Raw genomic sequence first — 24,922 nt, forward strand, 5'->3', positions numbered from 1 at the left:
CTCATCTACTGTACAGGATTCCTTCATCATTTGCATATAACTGCAGTGAGTTCCCTTTGGTAATTTACCTTTCGCAGCATCCACTGCAGCTGAACAATTGTTTTACTTAGATCTACATTGGTCTGCGACATCATCCACAAGCACGAAACAGAACTACAGTTTGCAGCATTATTACTCTGTACTAGTACGTTAATTGCAACAATCAAGTTTAAATAAGTGTGTGTACTCACTGCCTCAAAAACAACTTTGTGCCTACTGCCACCTCAGAAGTCTAGAGTCATATTAGAAGACAGTGCCGCAAGATGCTGTCGTTAAGTTAAAGAATGAAATATATAGAGACCATCCAGCAACGTATTGTTTGCAGCGTTGCAGTACCAGTCAGTGAAACATTTCTCCACTGCAAATCATCCAGTGAGCAGCCAAGCTGTCCCCAGGAACCTGCTACCAATTGTTTGCAACCTGCCACTTGCCACCAGCCACCAATTGCCTGCTATGTGTTGCCTCCTACATGCCACTGCCTAGAGCCAACCACCTGCACCTGCCACCTCCCCCCAGCCACCGACTGCTTTTGCTGCCTGCCACTTGTAACCAACCACTAGCAACCCCACCACCTGCCAAATGGCACATGTCATGAGGTACCAGCCACCAGCTGCCTGCCACTTCCTGCCAGCCACCAACTGGCTGTTGTTTGCCACTCGCCAATTGCCACCTATCATAAAACATCAGCCACATGACACCTTCCACCTCCCATCTGCTTCCTTCTGCCAACCACCAATTGCTTGCCTCCTGTCATCAACTGCCTGCCACACGCTACCCATCCAAAAATTACCACTTGTGTCTTGCTAGCAGCTGCCAACTGTCACCTACTGTCAGCTTCCACCTGCCCACCACCTGCCACTTGCACCTGCCACCTGTCACCTGCTGCCTGCACCAGCAAATGGCAGCCACTGATGCACTGTCCTGAGCAGGAAGCAGGTGGCAGGAACCTTGCAGGAAATGTTGGCAGTTGTTCACATCTGTCTTGCAACAAATGGTAGGCAGAAGGCAACAGGTATGAGGCAACAGGCATTCGGTGGCAGCTGGCATGGAGCAGGAGCCTGTTGATGACAGGTGGCATATGGCAGGTGGCAGTTGGCAAGTGGCAAGCAGTAGGCAGCTGTTGGCTGGCAGAAAGTGGCAGGCAGTTGGTGGATGTTGGCTGGTAGCTGGTGGCAGGTGGCATGTGGCAGGTGGAAAGTGGCATGCAATAGGTTGCTAGTGGTAGGCGACAAGTGGCAGGCAGCAAAACGTTGCTGGGCGGCAGCAGCTGGCTGCGTTAGTATGGAACAACACAACTTCCCACTCCATTCATGCATCCATTGACTGGCAGAATATACTACATAGCACAGTGTACACGGTGTACAGATTTTGTGTCCAGATCTATCTTACAGCAAAAAGACACGAAATACTGGTAAGATTTTTTACAGAAAGCGTAATTGGAAATTTCCTGAAGACACACATCAATTCAGCAAACATCCACTTCGCCAGGGAATGATGTGTATGACACTCGTCGAAACACTGTTGTATCTTAACATTGCTACCCAGCTGGAAACCAGAGAGTTTTTCGTCATTGTTCTACATGTCTGTCAGTTGTAGGCTGCAGCAACGGGAGTACTTCACAAGACAGTTGTCTTGGAAGGATTGTCAGGCACGCCAAAACGCCATCACTAACTTATAACAGCAGAACTGAAAGATTTTATTTTACACAACGCTACTGCCTACGAGGCCAGCCCCTGTGCAGCGATGATATTATACAATACGTGCAGGAGTGTCGCACATTTAGTGAAAAATGTGTAATCATAGTTACTGTCTCTAATTCGAGAACTAGAAGATGCTAGTTTTAACATCAGTTCGGAACTCAGTGACCCTTTGTTCCCACAACATTTTGTGTGCGGAACTTTGTTATCAGTGGTTTATAATTGTCTGATATGTCCTTAATAAACGTTGGTGCTAGTTTCAGACTGCGGCACAATCTTTTAGAAACACGTAATTGAACTGCATAGAAAATTTGGAAATAATGATTTTCTTGCAGGGGCAGGTCGTGCTTGCAGATGTATGTCAAAGAAAGAAGGAAAATAATTTAAAAAATAATTAGAAATATCTGAGGGTTCATAATTTCTGCCTATCTGAACGTTCCCTCTTTTCTCTCGCCTCCACCACCAAAAGCAAACCCCCCGCCCCCCCGCCCAACCCTTCCTGTCTCATGCTCTCTCTCTCTCTCTCTCTCTCTCTCTCTCTCTCTCTCTCTCTCTGTGTGTGTGTATGACTAATTATAGCTAATTATAAATTTGATAGATGAAGTAGGCAAATGTAATTCACACAGTTCTCTTGTAAGTTAAGCTATACTCTTAGCCAAATAAAACAAGACATTCAACAGAGTCAATGTGACCTGCTATAATTCCTTTCCTTTTCCAGAGTAAAGAAATTTGTGACTAGTATCAAATATAACGGTAAATAACAAACAGTTTATATGAGGTACGTAACGGAGGAAATATAGAGTATGGCGAGAGAAGGCGAGGTTTGTGAAATTCTCAAGTGTTTGCAGGAACTCACGGCATCTGAAGCCCTAGCCCCGCCTTCACCAGGAAGCTCGCAGCCAGCGAACACCCGCCCTCGAGGTTTACCTGTCAAAATGAAGAAGACTTGTCAGCACCAAGTTGTCCACGAAACAAAGCAGCAAAGAAAAGACAATGTTTCAGAAACACTACTCTATTTGGATTATACCTTCAGCTACATTTCCACATAATGTCCACCAAAGTTCACATACACTGGTGAGCAAAAATCGCTCATAATCAACAAAAAAATTCATATTTCGTTAACAGATGAAGATATCGGTGCTGTTTATCATCTAACGATTTTACGTTTCCTGAGAGCTCCAGAGCGTTGCATGCGGACGCGTTCCCCCTCCCCGCGGACGGGGGCGCCCGTGAGGAGCGCGCCTTCTAAAGCCGTGCGTGAGTCTCCTACACGTCGTTCGCCTCAGGGAAGTACTGGACATGTAGGTGCCACCCATGAATTTATTGGAATGCCCGACATCATCGGTATCGTAAACAGAAGAAGACGTGCCATAATAAAGACTCTCTTAATTCTCATAACATTGCTTCAGAGGCATCTCCTTTAGAACCGCGCATACCTGGAAACAGAGGTCGTGGGTTCGAATCACCGTCGAACAACGGACTTTCAACCTGGCATTCACCTCTCGACGACGTGAAATTCGCCGGAATCAACAAGCGATTCGGATTCGACGTTAACTTGTAGGTTCTCTTTCCCCGGTTGGATAACTCTGGCAGGACAGCGACACCAGAGCAGCCTACGTGGCGTCCAATGAGCGAGCTGTGCCGGGCCATTGAACCGTGCGAAATTATTATTACCTCGTTTAGAACGACCACTGGAGGCATAACGCTAGCCCCTGCACCGCTCACGAACGGTATCCTGCACTGCTAGCTAGTCCAAACCGCTGCATCATACTCCCCCGTGTCATCATCCCATCTTCCATCGGATAGTCCTCTCGGTCTCCTCTTGTTTTCCGGGATTTAGCAAAGACTGAACTGCTCCGCCCTTGGCTACAGGAAGCTTCCCTACATGAGCCAACTACACATCGTGTCTAACGAGTCACTGTGTTGCCTAATTCACTTGTTTGCTTTACATTTACTTTTAATAACTCCTTACTCCAATCAATGCTAGCAAGTAACCCCCAGTTCTTCAATTGTTTACACAGAAAGTCTCTACATCTCACAACTAATACTCAAAACTACGAATATAAATTGTAAATCTTTCATCTCCGACATATCGAGGGCGTTTTTACTTTTCTGCATATTTCTTTTCCTGCTGTCTCCAGCTGCCCTAAATACAAAAACCAGTCACCTTGTTGTAAAAATCAATTATTAATAATATATTGATTATACACTAGGTTACTTTTATTATCTTTCCCTCTACCAACTACCCCTATAACTAGTTCTTCCACTACTTCTTCAGGTAGGATCCATTAATAGGAATTCCTTTTTCGTTTTACTGTGTTACGAATTAGGGAGTTTCCTCTGGGATTCCTGGAATCAAATTTTTATCGTAGGGAATATCCCTGCCGAAACTTTCTATCTTCTAAATCCTATTGTGTTGAAGATTTATAATGAAGGCTGTAGCTCTGATGTATATATTGCTCAGCAGTTGCAGAAGTCTCTTTTACTAAGAACAGGGCAGATCCCGTGGCCTGCACTCGGCACGGAACCGGCCCGCGGAAACTCGCAGCTGCTTGTGCTTCCAGAGACACGGGGGGCGCCGCATACTGCTCCACAATCTTGAAAACCTGGCCAACATTTCAAATCGATTTTCATACTACACTTGAAAAATTCAAAATGGCAGATACAATACTGCGAAAAGAATCTGGAAAAAATCGTTTTCGGCGAACATTTATAATTTTCACGCTAAATTTCATTATAAAATTGCTTCCATTAGGGTGTCTATTACAAAAGATATTTATTAGTAACAAAAGTTGAAAGTTTTATAAGTCTTCATAGTCTTCCTCCTCTTGTGCTTCTTGTGTTTCATCTTCTTCCTCACCGACATTTGCATCCTCCTAATCATCCTCAGCATTTGGTCCTCGTAATCCTCTCAAGCAGATACCAAGAGAGCAACAGTTCCAAAAATAGGGCTAGCATCTTCCTGGTAGATAACTTCCTCAGGGAATAAATATAGCCGCGTGGGATTAGCCGAGCAGTCTAGGGCGCTACAGTCATGGACGGTGCGGCTGGTCCCGGCGGAAGTTCGAGTCGTCCTTCGGGCATGGGTGTGTGTGTTTGTCCTTAGGATAATTTAGGTTAAGTAGTGTGTAAGCTTAGGGACTGATGACCTCAGCAGTTAAGTCCCAAAAGACTTCACACACATTTATTTTGAAGAAATATAGGGATCGGTTCTTGACAGAAGTCTCCGGAACATATCCTCCACATTTTTCGCGTAGAGAAGACGTTGGGCCAAACCTGAGGCGATTTTGTCTTATTAAACTGTTTGTTGATTCCCGTGCAGCTTCCGCTGATCGATTGGTAAAAGTTTGGTAATTGTACTTTTAATCAGTAATAACTTATTAACAATGTTATATACATTACAGTTGTTTGATTGTGTGTGCATATGTGTTTTATTTGCATTTTAGTAAAATATTCAATGCTACCGTATTTTCACAGTGTAAAGCTGGATCCGCGGCTGGCAGCTGGATTTCTAGGCTGATTCGAGATGGTAATAGGATGAAATGAAAAAGAAGGCGAAATGTCGTGGAATTTAAAACATCTCTCTTTTTCTCTTGCGTTTTACAAATGCTTTCCTTGAATTCCGGTAAGAAATTAGTTAAGAAAAACCAGTTATTAATTAATGATTAAATAATGAAACAAGTGTTCGCATTTAATTACATGCCACCTGAATACCGGTCACTTATAAAGTAATTCGTCCAATGTGACAGGTTTGTGGTGCAAGAAGTACGATCCTCCAAATTTTAGAGTCACAATCGGTCGTCAGTGATTTGAAGACCTGTTGTTGCTGCGATTTGACGATCAAACGTTCGAAGACAGAAATAGATATTTCCTGCATTCAGAGACATTTTTGGGAGAAAGTCAATCGTAATCCTTCGAAATATTGTCTACCAAACGAAAATTTGACGATCGATGATCAGATATTTCCATTCCTTGGCCAATGTGGACTTAGGTAGTAAATGAGTTCCAAACACGATAAGTATGGAATTAACATTTTCTGGATATATGACTAAAAATTTCTATCCACTGAAAGGGGTACGAACCTCAGAAAAGAAGTATACGAAAGAGGTAAAAATATTGGTTTCAATATTGTCACTCATCTCACAACAGACTGTTTCGATGCTTGCCGAAATAGCACAAAACAGAATAAAACATATGTACCTAGAGAAGGTTTGCCACAGAAAAGTCGAGAAGAACAAACAACAGCATTTGGTTTCACTCCCGGTCATACTCGACTGTTACATGTTCCAAAAATTGGTAAAAGTGAAGTGCCACTGTTTCTACAATTTATCGTACATCAAATACAAAATGGCTCAAATGGCTTCGAGCACTATGGGACTTAACAGCCATGGTCATCAGTCCCCTGGAACTTAGAACTACTTAAACCTAACTAACCTAAGGACAGCACACAACACCCAGTCATCACTTCAAATGGAATTACTGGAGATGCTTGTAAGGCTGACGTAATAAAGTACTATAATAGGACGAAAGGTACATGATAATAGGACGGAGCCAAGTCTGGAGAATAAGCTGTATGCCCTAGTATTTCCCAACTGAACGCCTCGATCGTTTCCCTGACCCGATTTGTTGTGTATGATGGGGCGTTATCGTGAAGCAATATGACTTTGTGTTGCCTTTTTCCATATTCCGGTCGTTTTTCATATAATGCTCGACTTAAGTCTATCATTTGCTGGTGGTAGCGATAGATGTTAACAGTTTCGCGTGGTTTCGGCAGCTCGTAATAGATGACACCCTTCTGATCCCATCAAACAAAGAGCATTGTCTCCTTTCCAGCGATTTTGTCTTGCGGTGGATGTCGATGGTTTGGCTGGATTCACCCACGATTTACGACGCTTAGGTTTTACAAAATATATACATTTTTCATCACCTGTCACTATTCGATGGCGCCTTTCTTTTCTATCTGGCGAGCAGCGGTCCACGAGTGGTCTTTCGATTTGACTGCAGTCTTTCATTCAGTTCATGCGGGACCCATTTTCCCACTTTCTGAACCTTTCCCATAGCTTTCAACCGAAGAGAAATGGCTTTCTGCGTCACATTCAATTATTCCGCGGGTTCCTGTCGAGTTTGAGTATCATATTCATCTAATAAGGCCTGCAATTCGTTGTCTTAGAACCTTTTCTGTGATTTCCCGCGCTCGTCGTTTCTCACGCCAAAATCACCAATTTTGAATATTTTGAACCACTCGAAACACTGTGTTTTCCCAAGAGGATGATGTTCACCGAAAGCTTCTACAAGCATTCGATGCGATTCTGCAGCAGTTTTCTTCAAATGATAATAGAACACCAATGCTGTCCGCAAATCGTAGTTCGTAGTCACAAAACTCGACATGTTTACGAGACTGAAACAGACACCGATGCATGGAACTCGGGTTACTGTGTGCTGACATTCGTCGTCAGCCGTCACAGGCGCTGCACACGAGGCGTCACGGGCCCCACGCTAACGGCTGGCACCGACTGTACGGAAATTCCGGTTCCATACTTCTACACCTGGTAAAAGAACCAACGCTAACGGAGAAATACTCTTAAGGCTATGCAGATAGCATAACATGGAACTACAAAAACTTCCTAGAAAACAAACTACGTTGGTATCACCAAATCCGATTTTGGTGAAAAGCAACTCGATCACGTTGCTGTAAGCAGACACTCTGCAATGGAGACACTCAAAGTAAAACTGGCAAGAGCGCCGGTTTAGATTCCACTATATGTCTATCATTAAATTAAGAGTCAGATCAATACTTAGAAAAACGAAGGAATACCAACCCAGAAAGTTTGACATGCAGAAGTTATCTAGAGAAAATGATTACAAAATGTAGTTTAAAAAAAATAATACCTAAATGTTGTGAGCAACCTAAAAAAGACGGTATTAAGACTGCAGAAGAAACTATCCCTTTTAAAAAGAAATCGAAACATGGGTGGTAAAATCGTGGTTGTGATGAGTTAATTACAAGTATAAAGAGACAACAAGCTTGGAATACTTGGAATGCAAATAAAAATGATAATAACGGGAAATATTTTATAGAAACAAGGAAATATGCGTCAAAACGTCTAAAAAAGATGAGAGTACAACATATAAAATGTCAACTAACGTCACTTGGGACAGTCTTTTATAAATCATTAAAAAATAGTTTAAAAAAGGATTTCATTTTGGTAATGTAATCCAAATACAACCAGACTCCAAGCCACCAACAATAGAGTAAATCAAAGAAATTGTAAAAGAACTTAAAAATAACAAAGCATCAGGTGAAGACAATATACTTGCTTAGTTGTGGAAACACTCTAGTGACAACATTATTCCATGTCTGGCAGAAATCATTAATTGAATTGTGACAACAAACAGCTCACCATCAGAATGGACATCGGCTTTAATACATCTGCAACATCAAAAAGGAAAGAAAACTGATGCCAATAATTATTTAGCGAGCTCCCGCTTACTAGTGGCAGATAAGATCTTCTCCATGGCACTTTTAAAGAGAACTCGACCCACAACTAGGAGAGTATCAAGCCGGATTTAGAAAGGGAAGGTCTCGTGCATAGCAAATGCTAAATCTAAAGAACATAATAGAAAGAGGAAAAGTAGAAACCCGAAATACGTGATAACTTGAGTAGATTTTAAAAAAGGGTATGATTCAACAGACAGAATTGCATTGATCAACAGTTTAAAAGAATTCGTATTCGCCAATAAAACAACAGATATAACTAAAGGAACTTTAACAAACATATCATCAAAAGTAAAATTTATGCAGGAACTGTCAAAACCTTTTGAAATAAAATCAGGAGTAAGATAGGGAAATGGTTTATCGTCCCTACTTTTTCACTACGCGTTAGAGAAGGTAGTGAAAGAATTGAGAAAATCCATCAATACTAAGGGTGTTCAACTTGGAGGAAACTCAAATAAAATGTCAATAGATCGTCTAGTTTTTGCAGATGATATGGAATTAATTACTGACTCACTGGATAGTGCTAAAGAACAAATCATACAACTAAAGAAACAAGCAGACAAAACAGGACTAACAATGTCATTTGAAAAAGCAAGCTTCATGGCAATATCAGTGATGCCCCTCCAAATCTTAAAATTCATAACAACACCCTAATTAAAACAAACTGTTTGAAATACCTAGGAGAATGGATGAAAAACATCACAAAAGAAAAGATAGCCTTAGAAAATAGAGTATATAAAATGGAAAGGTCATTCCAAATAATAAAAAACATGTTTAACAATAAAACTTTGTCCTAGAACACAAAATTAAGACTCTGTCAAATAGTGGTAAGACCTGAAGTACTGTATGCAGCAGAAACACAAACAAGATTTGGGGATCTTGAAAACTTGGAAAAGTTTAACTTAAGTTTGTAACGGAAATCCTAGGACCTAGAAGTAATACTAATGCTGAATACAAATTAAGATCAAACAAAGAGCTCTATTGGAAAAGCTAAGTGATGTAATGAGGAAAACAAGACTACAGTTCTGTGGCAACATTTACTGAATGGATAATAAAGACTAACGAGGCATATCTTCCATTTACTAAACAATTACAAATCCAAACCCCCACGGTTCACCGTGATGGACAAATAGATGAGAAACGCAGGAATTACAATGGATATAATAGATAACGGATTAATTTTTAGACAAACAACAAAAAAGACAGGATACCAGGAAAGACAGAAGTCTGCAAAAGGAAGAAAGTGGACCCAGGAAGAAAAGTAACGACACTCACAGAGGATGAAGGAAGTCTGGGAGCAACGAAAATTAAATACGGAGACATCACTTAAAAAACTTCCAGGCTAACAAGCCTTTGTCCATGAATAAAACTTTCTCCTAATTTCCTAACGTTTCCTCTCCTACACCTTCAGAAGTAAAGTGGCGAACTGCAACCAGAACTCGAGGGAATGCGAATATATGGGCAGTATGGAGGGAATCAACAGCCCGTCATACGTCGTCGGCTACGAGATTATCTTTGGTAGTGCCAACATTCTCGACTGAATGCAATCGATCGGCACTCTTACGTTGCAGTGTTGACATCCAAATTTTATCTAATATAACACCTTCCTTTTTTCTGATATAATTATTACGGTGTTTATAAACCTCAGTAGCCTCTCTATATATACAGGCGTGATGATGCAGTGTTTTGATATGTCATTTATTTCATGATCATCCTCTTGGTAAAGATGTTCCCCATTAGTCAATTTATCCTCAAGTCCCATGGGGCAATTCCTCTTGTGCTCAACTATATGGGTGTTAACACGTCTTTTTGTGGTACCTATGTAAACCAGACCACAACTACAAGGAATTTAAAATACACTCGGTGCAGGCAAAGGATGTCGGATACCTTTTGCCGATCTCCCAGTGGGTCTGAAGGTAGCTCCTACACCGTACTTTCTCGACACGGAAAGAAAACTTTCCCTTTGGGCGGCCATCGTTCCTCATCGATTTCTTCCTAGGACGAAGTGCTCGATCTCTCCCCCTGTTCAAATAACCATTCTTGTTGAATATCGACAGTAGACGTTCAAGCTCATCTTTTAAATAAGGCAGTTCACAAATTTTGTTCGCCCTGTCCACCAAGGTTTTAATCACACCTCTTTTTTGTCTGGGGTGGTGGGTAGAATATTTGTGCACGTAACGGTCAGTGTGCATGGTTTGTCTGTGTGTTTCCATGTGCCAACGTCCCGTCTCCTCGCTTAACAACAGAGAAGAAATTCAGTTGTCTATGACCAAATTGTTCATGGAGAACTTCGAGCTACGGGCATTGCAGACTGCCAGTAAAAGAGCAGCCAGGTGGTACTGCTACGTCAGTGACACTTTCGTAGTATGGACAGATGGTGCCGAGGTACTGGATCCCTTCCTGACACATTTCACCAGTATCAATCCAAAAATACAATTTGCTAAGGAGACAGAGAATAATGGCCAAGTGAATTTCTTTTATGTGTCTGTTATTAAGCGAGGAGATGGGTATACAGAAAAGGCACGCATTCTGACCGTGGCCTGCACAAAGATTCGAACAACTACCCCAGACAAAAAAGATGTGTGACTCAAACCTTGGTGGACAGGGTGCACAAAATTTGTGAACCGACTTATCTCAAAGATGAGTCTGAACATCTATGGTTTACATTCAAGAAGAATGATTATTCGAATAAGGATATAGATCGAGCACTTCACCGTAGGGGGAGACGAGGCGTTGTGTTATCCATCACCCCACGGAGGTTTGTCACGTAACAAACTCCTCAGGAGAATAGATTCTAACCTATGCTAACTACCTTCCTCGATACCGCCAAAATTTGACAGAGGAAACTGAATGCACTGTGTCCGAGCCGTTGGCCAATGTTATTGGGTGAATGCGTCTGCTGACTCTGAACACCGCCTACTGCATTAGTCTCTGGATAAATGAGTGATGGTCGAGCATCGCGCTCTCCTCCGGATCGCCTCACAGACTCTGGTTAGGGAGAAACTGTTTGAATTACGAGTGTGTGCCGTGGATAGACTCCACCTCTGGTCACCGCTGGCCTCCCTTCGAGTTCGTGCTTTAGGTACTGCTTCAAGTACAAAAGACTACTTCACTGTGAACGTGACTTTATCTGTTAGAGCAACAACAGTTGCAAGCGAGCCTGCTACAGCAACGGATTCAGAGGAGTGGACACACACACACCTTGGGCTGGCACACAATAGCTGATGGTCGCGTCCCCCACCATTCATAGGAGGAACCCCCAGGGGGCTAGGACGCATATCTTCTATGTTTATAACACAACGTATCACAGCGTTAAAGGGACCAGAGAGTGGGGTCATGCGGGCTTTCTGATCATGAACTATGCCTGAACTGTTCCAGCTGTTGCAGCAGTTGTGCCCACGAATGGATCCGATCGCCTTGCCTTTGATGGCTTGTGACAACGTCTTACTGTAAAACAGTCATGTACTGTTGTCCAGAATGTGATTTAATCAATATCAGTCATACGCAGCGTATGGTACCTATCTTTAAGGTCTCAGCCGAAAATGAATTTGTCTGAGACAATCCAGGTTGTAAGAAATAGTATCCCGCCTCAGTCATTCGGAAACATTGTAATTCGTCTCTCACCAGATAAACAGTATCATACCGAGGTATTAGAACACGGGAAGAAGTCCTAAGCATTGCTCTCTCATTCCATGTTTTGCAGGCTCAGTCGCACAATGTGGCTGCCACTGGCTTAACACACGTCAAGACTCAACAGCAGTGTCGCACTCCCACCTCATCTCGCTCCGCTCCCCCCCCCCCCCCACCACATCATCAAATGGCTCGACAGCTACACACTGGTGCTTATTGCTTCCATTGTGCTTCAAAATGTACCAACGATTCAACTTCTCCCATTCAATAGAGGGTCCGTGGAAATTCTAACTGTGAAGTGCATCCTGCAGTGCTGATTCAGAGCAGTTGCACCTGTATACACGCACCAGGTTCCCATGGGCGAACACATTCATATAAACAACAAAAATGCCACAGACAGGAGGCCCACTTAGAGCGTAACGTTACTCTTTGTGGACCTAACTATAGGTTTGCCTTTTCAGGCTGACACAGGTGCATCTGCAACGCTAATCAGTCTGAAAACATTTCATCATCTGGGGTCTCCGGCACCGTCACATCCTTCAAAGAATGTAATTGCATATAGTCTAAGGGAATGTTTTCAGCAGATGTCGCTTATAAAAATGCTATTCAATGTTTGAACATCCTTTTCGCATAGCAGTAAAGATTTTTTTTCGGGGGGGGGGGGGGGCGGGGGGAGGGGGGGGGGGGTCCGCTACACATATATTCAGCTTCTCAGTTTACTATCGCTAATGCAACAAAACCTAGTTTCGAACATGATTTTCGCGCCGCTGCTCCCGTCGGAGGTTCGAGTTCTCCCTCGGACATGGGTGTGTTGTCCTTAGCGTAAGTGGTGTGTAAGTCTAGGGACCGTGTCCTTAGCTGTTTGGTCCCACAGGACCTTACCACCACCAAAGAGGCTCTGTGTAAAGAATTTCTTGCAGTATTTTCATCCAGTTGGGACTGTGCAGCTAGTCAAGAAGTTCATATAATTTTAAAGTCATCGTCTGTCCCCCATTTCTTTCAGCATTGGCTGATTCAGTTCACATTAAACGAGGCAGCTAGGCAGATTTGGATCAGCTGGGCATTCTCTTAACAATTACCTTCTAGTCAATGAGAAACTTTGCTAGTGACCATCAAAAAGCCGAACGGTAAACGAAGCCTTTGCAGTCCTGAAGAGCCCTTAGCTGACATTCTCAAAGATTGGCCTTGCAGACGCATTCCTGCAGATCCCCTTTAACAATTCCCAAATGGTAGCTTTAGTTCTTACTCAACTTGATTTCTTCTAGTTTCAGCACCTGCCTTTCGGAATCGCTATTACACAACTACAGTCCCATCAGTATTGCCAAAAGATACATCATCATGCGTAACATATTTCGATGACATCAGCATCATCATGTGAGCTAATCAACAGGAAGATCTACCGGGAAACTGCAGGGAGCAGACTACGCTCCAACTTGAGCAAAATAAAATTATTCAAGGTAAAAATGGAATATTTGGGCAGCATACTAAAAAAATGGCATCCTTCCTATGGAGCATCATTTAGAAGTCATCGGCAAGCTGTGAATACCATCCGTCGTGGCATACCATCGATGAGACCATCAAGCCAGCCCAGGTCAAAATTGTCCCAGTCTTTAATACTGATTTAATGTAAATCACGCAGAGTAGGTGGTTGTTATCGACGTCCAAGAACAGCTCGCTACAATCGAGCCCACTCCGATTCGCTCACCTCCAAGGAACATCCATGGCACTCCATTCTGATGATCCTAGTATGCTGAATGAATATGTTTACATGAAAAGCATGATGGGCACGCGAATGTCAAAATGTTGGCGATACGGCCCCACTGTTGGCTGCAGAATCCCGTTCCTGTACCACTGAGTAGCGAGACTGTTTTCAACACCTCAACAACCACGAGAAGTGTACAGTGGCCCCGTGTAATTATACCCCTGAACATTACGACACCATCATATTGACGCACATGTGGGTCGCGATGTTTCAGACGCTCGATATTACCCACATGTTTCCAGACACGGTGGCTGCGATTTGTAACGGAGTCCATGGTCTTGTGGTGTGCGACATAGTGGTCGCCACGGTCGCCGGGAATGGAGATTCGCACCAGCCTACCGTCTCCTAACATTTCGATGCGATGTATGGCGTCCTGTACTTTTCGAACGCCGAATTCATCTCTGCAGCACTCAGCCCGCGGTTACCTTGTCTCATAATATAGATCAGCCTGTGCACCTGTAGAACGTGAAAGGTATGTGCAGTGTAGTCAAGTCCTACACGTCAACGAAAATGAGCACGAGCCACCACTGTACAGTAACATAATATTGACACGTAATACGTCAGATGCGTTTACACACAATGTACGTAATTATGCACGTAGGTACTTTATACTTCATAATGCGCCACAGTTAATGGGTACATACAGCAACTAATGATCACAGTGTTACATTTCGTAGACAGTCACACAGATTGCAAAGTTTAAGCATGAAAGCTACAAAAGTTTCACTGGCACAAACCTTCAGAAAAGTTGCACTGGTAGCTTAAAAAGGTTGAAAACTTACACTAGACAATCAGACAGATAAGAAAAGTTATAAGGGTAGAAAAGTTACACATTACGAAAGGAATGAGCCGACTGTGGGTACAGCACAAGTGGAAAACTGCAGTCGGAGAACGAAATTCGTTTCTGATTTTCTGAGTAATTCTAGCGGGTGGAAGGGGCAGATTTTAGCGGCCGGGGTAGGGCAAAGAAAAGGGATGCCGGCGTGCAGCTGTGGTGGCCGGCCGCTTCCGTTTCTGTGCGCAGTCAGAGCCGGCGGTGGGGGTGAGCCAGCCACGTGGCACTGCACGGGCACGTGTCAGCAGCCATACCGTGTCTACTGCCGCACTGCTCCCGTGAGAGCCCGTTCAAAAATTTAAATCACTCAGTGTAGGAAAACATACTGCACGGAAAAAAATATACAACACCCTCAAGAACAGGGTAATTTTATTGACAAGGCAGGTGGCAGATATTCCATCAGGTTTCGGACGTGCATCCGGAATATTTTATTTCGTGTTCCGATATTTCGACTGACAGCCTTTCAGCCGTCACCGAGGTCAGTCGCCTGCGAGTTTTCAGTTCACTTTACACGCTGTGGAGTAAACTCATATGCGTCATGAATCACACTTGCTGATAGGAGCGTCAGTCACATTAAATTTGACGCGTTTAAGAGCAAGACGAAACAAGCGCAGAATCAGCGAATGCCTAGTGCTTACAAAATTTGTTGTCGGTAATCACGGATGACATGAAGACCCAAAATATTTCATTTGAGAGAGCAGATGTGAAAAGAGGGGATTCCATGGCTACTGAATCCCAGTACCGTAAAGCTGTGGCAAGTATCTTAACTTTACCGTAGTCTCTGGAATGACCAGTGCGAAAGCGATGTTAGGCTGTAGAAGACTGAGGTATCGCCTGTGTCCAGTGAGACGTTCTTTTAGAATGCGTATTGTTTGATCTGTATACCTTTCACCGCACTCACATGGTCTGTTTTCCATGCCAAGATCATCCTTTACGGGTCCCAGAAGAGCTGCCGTTTTGGATGGTGGAAGGAAGATCACAACCACTTTACGCTACTTCCAATTTTTTAGATGTTGCCCACCCGCAGCAGAAAGGGCATAGAACTCACATCTCTTTCTTCTCGCTCTTCTTTTGGTTCGTTTGGCGTATGCGCTTGCGGAGTTCTCTTGCTTTGGTGTTTTGTATATCCATTCTTTGCAACGTTTCTTGCAAGTGTATCAGTCCGCCCTGTAACTTGTCAGCGTCGGACTCCGCGTACTCCCCATGTACTAAAGCTCTAAGTACACTCACTGTCCGTGAATCGGTATGAGTTGGCGCTGCAAACTAAATCTTCCTTACATGGAACAAATACAGCCATAAAGGTAACCAGCCATTCATTTCTCGTTCCACTGTAAATTTGATATCATCGTGAACGAAGTTTAAATGGATCTTGACATATTTATAATATCTGTTAATTATTGACTTCACAGCTTTCTGTTCAAATCGAGCTTTGAATTTCCGAGTAACCCGGCACAGTTATAGATCTTTGTTCCTTCGGTATTCAAACTGCATTTCACATTACCGTTCACGAAGTGCTCACTCGCGCTAGTTCCGTGTTTGCCTGCGAAAAGTAACGTTCAGGCGCACTGTATGCATATAAGCTGTAACTGTGATGCTGCCACTTTCCAGGACAGTATACACTGAAGTGCCAAAGAAACTGGTATATTCAAATACAAAGATATTTAAACAGGCAGAATACTGCGCTACGGTCGGCAGCGCCTGTATACGACAATTAGTGGCTGGCGCAGTTGTTAGATGGTTACTGCAGTTACGATGGCAGGTTATCAGGATTTAAGTATGTAAGTTTGAACGTGGTGCTATAGTCGTCACATGAGTGATGGGACACAGTATTACCGAGGTAGCGATGAAATGGGGATTTTCTAGTATGCATTTCACGAGTGTACCGTGAATATCAGGAATCCTGTAAAGCATCAAATCTCCGACATCGCTGCGGCCGACAAAAGATCCTACAAGAACGAGACCAACGACGACTGCAGAGCATCGTCCAACGTGACAGAAGCGCAACCCTTCCGAAAATTTACTTCAGATTTCAATGCTGGGCTATCAACAAGTGTTAGCGTGCGAACCATTCGACGAAAGATCATCGATACAGGCATTCTAAGCCGAAGGACCACTAGCGTACCCTTGATGACTGCGCGACACAAAGCCTGGGCCCATCAACACCGACAGGAGACTGTTGACGGCTGGAAACATGTTGGCTGGTCGGACCAGACTGGTTTCAAATTGTATATGGAGATGGTGGAAGCTCTGTAATGGTGTGGGGTATAGGCAGTGGGAGTGGTATGGGACATCTGATACGTCTAGATACGACTCTGACAGGTGACACGTACGTATGCTGTCTGACTACCTGCATCCATTCATGTCCATTGTGCATTCCGACGGACCTGTGTAATTCCAGCAGGACAATGCGACACCCCACACGTCAGATGTGCTACAGAGTGGCTCCAAGAACACTGTTTTGAGTTTAAACACTTCCGCTGGCTACCAAACTCCCCAGACATGAACGTTGTTGAGCATATCTGGGATGCGTTGCAAAGTGCTGTTCAGAAGACATCTCCACCCCCTCGCACTCTTGCGGATTTATGGACAGCCAGTAGGTTCATGGTGTCAGATCCTTCCAGCACTACTTCAGGTATTTGTCGAGTCCATGCCACGTCATGATGCGGCACTTCTGCGTGCTCGCGGCAGCCCTACACGACATTAGGCTGGTGTGCCGGTTTCTTTGGCTATTCAGTGTATGAAATTCGATTGTAAGTTATTTTATTTCTTGACAGTCACTTGGATGTACAACTTAATAGGACATGGCTGAAATGGAAGTAGCCAAGCTAGATTATTGTTACTTTTATTGTCTTGTTTGTGATTTGTATTGATCAGTTTTAGAGGCTCTCATACGATTAATCTGATGGTGGACGCGTAAATACTGTTTTTTTTTTTTTTTCACTGAAAATATGTGGTTGAACCGACGATTTAACATTGGTCGAAGGAGCATATGAGAACAAATACAGGTCAAATGGAGACATGTCACAGTAAAGGATGGCCAAACAGTCGCATCGATACACAGTCTCCCTCCACGCTGCCGGAACGCGGGCGTGTATTCCCACACGCGAACCATCACAAAGATGGAAAAAAATGTATTCGGACTTGGCAATATGATTAGACTTCAGCTGCGCATTATACCGGGTGATCAAAAAGCCAGCATAAATATGAAAACTAAATAAGCCACGGAATAATGTAGATAGAGAGGTAAAAATTGACACACATGCTTGGAATGACATGGGGTCTTATTAGAACAAAAAAAAAAAAAAAAAACAAAGTTCACAAAATGACCGACAGATGGCGCTGGACAGCAAAACGTCAGTGACTGCGCATGACAATCGTGTATAAAAGAAGCTGTAATGAAAGAGAGAATCAGATGCGCCAGCAGTCGCAGCATGTTGACGTTACCTGAAAAGGCGCTTTTAGTGAAGCTGTATTATCAGAATGGGGAATGTGCCAGTTCAGCGTTACGATCCTATCGCCATAGGAAGGGGATTCGAACGGGTAAAGGTCCGTTGACAAATGCACCTGTGGCGAGAATGATTTCGAAGTTCGAAGCCACGGGTTGTTTAGACGATAGACCCCGTAGTGGCCGACCGAGCACAAGGCGTAATGCTGCTGAGACAGTTCAGAAAGAAATGGAGACTGTAGCGGGTTCGTCTATGCACGGGGAAGTCACCGCTCGTGCAGTTGCAGGTCGCACCGGCATTCCATACACTACTGTTTGGTTGGCACTTAGGCCTACCCTCCGATCCTATCCGTACAAAATCCATCGGCATCATGATCTGTTACCTGGCGATTTAGTGAAGCGGAGGGCATTTGCGGTGAAGGCGTTTCAAAAGATGGCGGAAATGATGATTGGTTGAGTAACGTGTTGTGGACCGACGAAGCTCATTTCATGCTCCGAGGGTCTGTCAACGCCCACAACTGCCGAAAATCCTAGAACGGTCGTGGAAACTCCATTGCACGACGAGAAAGTGACGGTGTGGGTTGGATTTGCCACATACACCGTTAGCGGGCATTTTTTCTTCGAGGAAATGGGTGATTCTGGTTTTGTAACTGCTACCGTGACGGGTGAGAGGTACGCCGATATGTTACAGAATCGCATCATCCCCAGCCTGGCTGATAAACATCTGCTTGAACGTACGATGTTTATGCAGGATGGCGCTCCACCCCATATTGCTAGACGCGTGAAAGCTCTCTCGCGCGCGTCGTTTGGTGATGATCGGGTGCTCAACCGCCACTTTCGTCATGCTTGGCCTCCCAGATCCTCAGGCCCCAGTCCGTGCGATTACTGGCTTTGGGGTTACCTGAAGCCGCGAGTGTATCGTGATCGACCGACATCTCTAGGGATGCTGAAAGACAACATCCGACGCCAATGCCTCACCATAACTCCGGACATGCATTAAAGTGCTGTTCACAACATTATTCCTCGACACATTGAGCATTTCCTGCTAATTATTGCTATTCTGATCAGATGAAGCGCCATCTGTCGGACATTTTTTGAACGTTTGTATTTTTTTGGTTCTAATAAAACCCCATGTCATTCCAAGCATGTGTGTCAATTTGTATCTCTCTATCTGCATTATTCCATGATTTACTCAGTTTTCAAATTTATACTGCCTTTTTGATCACCCGGTATTAGTGACCAATGAAAATTTGTGGCAGCCCGGGAATCGAATCCGGATTTTCTACCAAAGGCGAGTGGTCGCCTTAACCCACGGCCTGCCAGAAATTCTGCGCACGTGCGGAGCTGGTGCAAATGTCCAACTTTCTGGTCACAGTGTGCACACTTACCAGACGTGTAAACAGGGGAACGGAACCGTCGTCGCTCATTCAGGGTATATCTCTAAGCACAGATGTCGCCGCTTCGCTTTACCCACTAGCTGGGATACACTCTCACAGTCTCACAGACTGCAGGGCAGTGTGTTCATGGGCAGGTATCGTGTTATTCAATCGCCCTGTCAACAAACGCCAATGATCTAAAACAAAACATAAATACGAATGGTGCACAACTATGCCAGATTGGTTTGACTTCCACGTTAGGTACCTAAATAATGTTCATAGCAAGGGTATCACACACGTCTCTCAGTAATTAAAGAATAATTTTCTAGTATATAAGTATACATTTAACAAGCGGATTAATATCATTTTTTTTCAGGTAACAATGTTAGCCTACGTAACACGGAGCAGGATGAGGTACAGTTTGTAAACAACAATTTTAAATTAAGAAAAGAAAGGAATCTGAAACATGATTATCACTGGTAATGAGAAGCGGTAAAGTTATTGTCTCGCATAAAAGAACGGCACACTGATAAAACACAAGCAGCTGCGAAGATTTTCATCACTAACACTCGATCGAAACCTCGATTTATTCATTTTCATTATTGTGGTATTCCGGTCCGTCAGTTTGGAGAGCCCGCCAGGAGACACGGGCGTAGACGGCAGCCGCCGCCCCTGCCACGGTCCACGGCCGTCGCCGATGGAGCCGCAGCGCAGCGGCTCGAGGGTCAGTGGCGTTCCAACTGGCCTCTCCTACCCACCGTCGCTCGCTTCCCTACCTTGCGACGTCTGGGCTCTCGATTTGGTTCTCTCTTCGGACTTGCCGTTCTGTCCGTAGCTGTTGTTGTCTGCGGTGTTGTACGTAGTTGTTGCCTTTCTGTGGTTTTGCCGTCTCACCGTCGACGCCCTCGGCCAGTCGGCCTGCGTCCATCGGTCGTGCCGAATTCCTGCTATTAGAATTGTTGTTGTTGTGGTCTTCAGTCCTGAGACTAGTTCGATGCAGCTCTCCGTGCTACTCTATCCTGCGCAAGGTTCTTCATCTCCCAGTACCTACTGCAACCTACATCCTTCTGAATCTACTTGGTGTATTCATCTCTTGATCTCCCTCTACGATTTTTACCCTCCACGCTGCCCTACAATACTAAATTGGTGATCCCTTGATGCCTCAACACATGTCCTACCAATCGATCCCTTCTTCTAGTCAAGTTGTGCCCCAAACTCCTCTTCTCCCCAATCCTATTCAATAACTCCCCATTAGTTATGTGATCTACCCATCTAACCTTCAGCATTCTTCTGTAGCACCACATTTCGAAAGCTTCTATTCTCTTCTTGTCCAAACTATTTATCGTCCATGTTTCACTTCCATACAATGGCTACACTCCATACAAACACTTTCAGAAACGACTTCCTGACACTTAAATCTATACTCGATGTTAACAAATTTCTCTTCTTCAGAAACGCTTTCCTTGCCATTGCCAGTCTACATTTTATATCCTCTCTACGTCGACCATCATCAGTTATTTTGCTCCCCAATAGCAAAACTCATTTACTACTTTAAGTGTCTCATTTCCTAATCTAATACCCTCAGCATCACCCGACTTAATTCGACTATATTCCATTACCCTCGTTTTGCTTTTGTTGATGTTCATCTTATATTCTCCTTTCAAGACACTGTCCATTCCGTTCAACTGCTCTTCCAAGTCCTTTGCCGTCTCTGACAGAATTACAGTGTCATCGGCGAACATCAAAGTTTTTATTTCTTCTGCATGGATTTTAATACCTACTCCGAATTTTTCTTTTGTTTCCTTCACTGCTTGCTCAATATACAGGTTGAATAACATCGGGGAGAGGCTACAACCCTGTCTCATTCCCTTCCCAACCAATACTTCCCTTTCATGCCCCTCGACTGCCATTTGGTGTCTATACAAATTGTAAATAGCCCTTCGCTCCCTGTATTTTACCCCTGCCACCTTCAGAATTTGAAAGAGAGTATTCCAGTCCACATTGTCAAAAGCTTTGTCTAAGTCTACAAATGCTAGAAACGTAGGTTTGCCTTCCCTTGATCTAGCTTCTAACATAAGTCGTAGGGTCAGTGTTGCCTAACGTTTTCCAATATTTCTACGGAATCCAAACTGATCATCCCCGAGGTCGGCTTCTACTAGTTTTTCCATTCGTCTGTAAAGAATTCGCGTTAGTATTTTGCAGCCGTGACTTATTAAGCTGATAGTTCGATAATTTTCACATCTGTCAACATCTGCTTTCTTTGGGATTGAAATTATTATATTCTTCTTGAAATCTGAGGGTATTTCGCCTGTCTCATACATCTTGCTCACCAAATGGAAGAGTTTTGTCAGGACTGGCTCTCCCAAGGCTGTCAGTAGTTCTAATGGAATGTTATCTACTCCCGGGGCCTTGTTTCGACTTAACTCATTCAGTGATCTGTCAAAATCTTCACGTAGTATCGTATCTCCCATTTCATCTTCATCTACATCCTCTTCCATTTCCATAATATTGTCCTCAAGTACATCGCCCTTGTATAGACCCTCTATATACTCCTTCCACCTTTCTGCTTTCCCTTCTTTGCTTAGAACTGGGTTTCCATCTGAGCTCTTGATATTCATACAAGTGGCTCTCTTTTCACCAAAAGTCTCTTTAATTTCCCTGTATGCAGCATCTATCTTACCCCTAGGGAGATAAGCCTCTACATCCTTACATTCTTCCTGTAGCCATCCCATCTTCACGTAGTATCGTATCTCCCATTTCATCTTCATCTACATCCTCTTCCATTTCCATAATATTGTCCTCAAGTACATCGCCCTTGTATAGACCCTCTATATACTCTTCCACCTTTCTGCTTTCCCTTCTTTGCTTAGAACTGGGTTTCCATCTGAGCTCTTGATATTCATACAAGTGGCTCTCTTTTCACCAAAAGTCTCTTTAATTTCCCTGTATGCAGCATCTATCTTACCCCTAGGGAGATAAGCCTCTACATCCTTACATTCTTCCTGTAGCCATCCCTGCTAGGCCATTTTGGACTTCCTCATTTTTGAGACGTTTGTATTTCTTTTTGCCAGCTTCATTTACTGCATTTTTACATTTTCTCCTTTCATCAATTAAATTCAATATTTCTTCTGTTACCCAAGGATTTCTACTAGCCCTCGTCTTTTTACCTACTTGACCCTCTGCTGCCTTCAGTACTTCATCCCTCAAAGCTACCCATTCTTCTTCCTCCCCCCATTCCTGTCAATTGTTCCCTTATGCTCTCCCTGAAGCTCTCTACAACCTCTGGTTCTTTCAGTTTATCCAGTCCCATCTCCTTAAATTTCTTCAGTTTTAATCTACAGTTCATAACCAATAGATTGTGGTCAGAGTCCACATCTGCCCCTGGAAATGACTTACAATTTAAAACCTGGTTCCTAAATCTCTGTCTTATCATTATACAATCTAACTGTAACCTGTCAGCAATCTCCATGCTTCTTCCACGTATCCAACCTTCTTTTATGATTCTTGTACCAAGTGTTAGCTATAATTAAGTAGTACTGTGTGCAAAATTCTACCAGACGGCTTCCTCTTTCATTTCTTACCCCCAATCCATATTTACCTACTACGTTTCCTTCTCTTCCATTTCCTACTACCGAATTCCAGTCACCCATGACTGTTCAGTTTTCGTCTCCCTTCACTATCTGAATAATTTCTTTTATTTCATCATACATTTCTTCAATTTCTTCGGCACCTGCAGAGCTAGTTGGCATATCAACTAGTACTACTTTCGTAGGCGTGGGCTTCGTGTCTATCTTGGCCACAATAATGCGTTCACTATGCTGTTTGTAGTAGTTTACCCGCATTCCTCTTGTTTTATTCATTATTAAACCTACTCCTGCATTACCCCTATTTGACTTTGTATTTATAACCCTGTATTCGCCTGACCAAAAGTCTTGTTCCTCCTGCCACCGAACTTCACTAATTCCCACTATATCTAACTTTAACCTATCCATTTCCCTTTTTAAATTTTCTGACCTACCTGCCCAATTAAGGGATCTGACATTCCACGCTCCGATCCGTAGAACGCCAGTTTTCTTTCTCCTGATAACGACGTCCTCCTGAGTAGTCCTCGCCCGGAGATCCGAATGGGGGACTATTTTACCACCGGAATATTTTACCCAAGACGACGCCATCATCATTAACCATACAGCAAAGCCGCATGCCCTCGGAAAAAATTACGGCTGTAGTTTCCCCTTGCTTTCAACCGTTCGCAGGACCAGCACAGCAAGGCCGTTTTGGTTAGTGTTACAAGGCCAGATCAGTGAATCATCCAGACTGTTGGCCTGCAAGTACTGAAAAGGCTGCTGCCCCTCTTCAGGAACCACACGTTTGTCTGGCCTCTCAACAGATCATTCAGTGCAGATCCGAACGTGGACAGCTTCGAGATACAGGCACGGAAATTCTTGCTGTGGGAAGTTTTCATAAATTTCTTTTGTATTCGAACTGCGAAGAACTTGTCCTTCAGCCGTGCATTGCAGTGCGGGTCGATCAGCTCCATCCGTATATGATTCGGAGAGTATTCAGCTGATGCTGAAAACGGCCGTGCAAAGCAACGACTGATAGCAGACACACTCGTAACATCTTCAAATCGTGCTGGAAATTCCTCCTTAATTTTTGCAATTATTGAAACGTTTCCTTGAAATCTAGCACTTTCGTCGACCAAAGAAAGGGTAGGAAAATCTGCAGTTTTTCTGAAAATTGGTGGCTCTCGCAAAGAGCAAGCTTCCTTTGAAAAGTATTTCCTTCTGCCGGCATGTCAGAAATCGAATTATTGTCACCTTCCAAACTGACGCTCAGGCTGTTCGTGTAAGACATAATTTCCACGAGAAATGCGAGGTCTGGTATCCAGCAAAGGTCTTCTAATTTCCGCTCACTCTTTCCCTTCTCGTGTAAGAAATGTACTACGGCCGAACGTAAATCAGAAAACCTTTTCAGCATTTTTACCTCGACTGAGCCAATGCGCTTCGTTGTAGTGAGGTACGTCACGGTACTCCTCTCCTAATTCCTCAATGAATTGCGTAAGCCCACGTGTTTTCAGATAGTTTACAGTACGGACAATAATATTTGTATGACGTTTTCTAACGTTACTGATTCTGCACAGAGCGCCTCTCGCTGTAGAATGCAGTGACTTCCGTACAACGTCTCCCGTTTGCGTCCCAGCTTCTTGCGCATCAGTGCTGTGGGTCTTCTCTGATGGCCTTCCATTGCCGGTGCGTCATCCGTGGTCACTGAGATTAGCCGATTTGAATCCATACCGACACCATCAATCTCTTGCTCGGCATCTTGGAGTAAAGACTACACCTGTAGTAGTCCCTCTCCGAGGCACTAAGCCCAAAGCGTTATTTGCTGCAAACAGAGCGTTGTCGACACCTGGCTTGCGTACCACTATCTGAGCTGCATGTGTAAGATCTGTTGCCTCATCCAATGCAACAGAGAAAGCGGCAAAGTCCTCGGTCTCATTTATTAACTGCCAGTACGCATCGGCGGCCATAATACTTATACGTCATGTCACTGTTTGTTTCGAAAGGCCTATTTCTTGAAAGCTTGTAACGTTCGTGGGTAACAAAAAATTCTGCAGCATTCTGCAGTCTTTCACAAACTCC

The sequence above is a fragment of the Schistocerca piceifrons genome, chromosome 3 (assembly GCF_021461385.2).
Source record: "Schistocerca piceifrons isolate TAMUIC-IGC-003096 chromosome 3, iqSchPice1.1, whole genome shotgun sequence".
NCBI lineage: Eukaryota > Metazoa > Arthropoda > Insecta > Orthoptera > Acrididae > Schistocerca > Schistocerca piceifrons.